Raw genomic sequence first — 1,531 nt, 5'->3', positions numbered from 1 at the left:
GTGGCGCTACAAAAGGATGTTAGATGCCAAAATACTGCCCCTTGCTATGATTTGCACATATCATAGATTAGTCAAAGATATTAAAGTATTTTCGCCATTGTCTGCTGTCTGTATGTTTGGAATGAGCATACTTGAATTCCATATTTATTGATCATAAGAAACGTATGGCAAAGACCGTTAATGGGTGCTGCAGGTCCTATTATTCCAAGACAAATGTCACCATCAAGTGGTGAAGTTTTGAAATTACTCTACAAGGTATCTTCACTTCCAAAACATGAATCTAAAGAGGTCAAAAGCATCCATCTGTGGCTTGTAAAACAAAATTTTTCTTACTAGCATGATTTTCTTCTAATCACACGTTTATTAGCTTTTTTGAGTTATGCCTGAGGCCGAGTTAGAGTTCATATATTGTAATTTCGCTAAACACAAATGAAGTGATGCGTTTCTGCTGCTGAAGCAGAGGAGAGAAGAAGTTAATGTGTGATGATGTCAATCACACTGAACTGTTCATTCATGATCATGACAAATATTGATCAGTGTGTCGATCATTGTTTGACTAAAAGAGATGGTATTACTTTTTTATCACTTTTTATCGGCACAGTCTCCATGTGTCATTCCGAGCTGCAGTGATAGAATAAAATAGTAAAACACTGTTAGATATTCTGGAATCAAATCATCTTTATTGTATTGAAAATAAATCTCTTATATTAATTGGTCTATGTATTTATTTAGTGTGATAAACTATCCCTCTGTTTTTTTCACTGTTTTAAAACGAAAGTGGACACAGCAAGAGCTCAACAGTGCACGAAAGTGAAAATCCCATTCAAATTCTGAATCAACATTTTGTTGTAGTACTAAACTACCCACAATCCTAAAACTGTAACAGCAACGTCTCTGATTGGTTGGAAGTCGTTGGCAAAGGGATTCGCAATGGCTTATGGGATGAGTAGTTCCTTCACTCTTCAAATAATTATGACCAGTCTTGAACCTTTGTCTTTTTACCGTTATCCAATTTTATTTTGCTCCGGATATTTTTTATTAATAATAATGATTCATATCGTAGTTTATTGAATTCGATCCAGGCTTAAAACTCTTTATATGAGATCTTTTGAAACGTCAATGCAGTGAGTGAATCGGAAATTCACTTCCGGAACCAGAAACGTTCCAAACGTGGGCGGTCACTGTTGAATGACGACGCTGGTTTTCCAGTGATCTGATTGGTCAGAAGTTGGTGACTAGCTTTGATCTCTTATCTCGAAACTCCACTGCTCCGGAGCAGGTCGGTGTGAGTTACCATGGTGATTTAAACCCGGTTAGAGGGGAACCAGCTCCGTGGGACGGAAAACCCAGAGTTAAACCTGAAGTTACCTCGATCACCGCAAATCCCGCTTCGTAGTACAGACCTCTGCAGTGTACTGTAGCTCCTGAGTATCACAATACAACACACACTACAACAACGCATTGCACACAAACAAACCCACGACGGTGCGCTTGTGTGGCGCACTTGTAAACCATTGAATCAGACCTCGAA

Source organism: Scophthalmus maximus, chromosome 7 (genome assembly GCF_022379125.1).
Source record: "Scophthalmus maximus strain ysfricsl-2021 chromosome 7, ASM2237912v1, whole genome shotgun sequence".
NCBI classification, from domain to species: Eukaryota; Metazoa; Chordata; class Actinopteri; order Pleuronectiformes; family Scophthalmidae; genus Scophthalmus; species Scophthalmus maximus.
Note: the sequence above shows the minus strand (reverse complement) of the source record.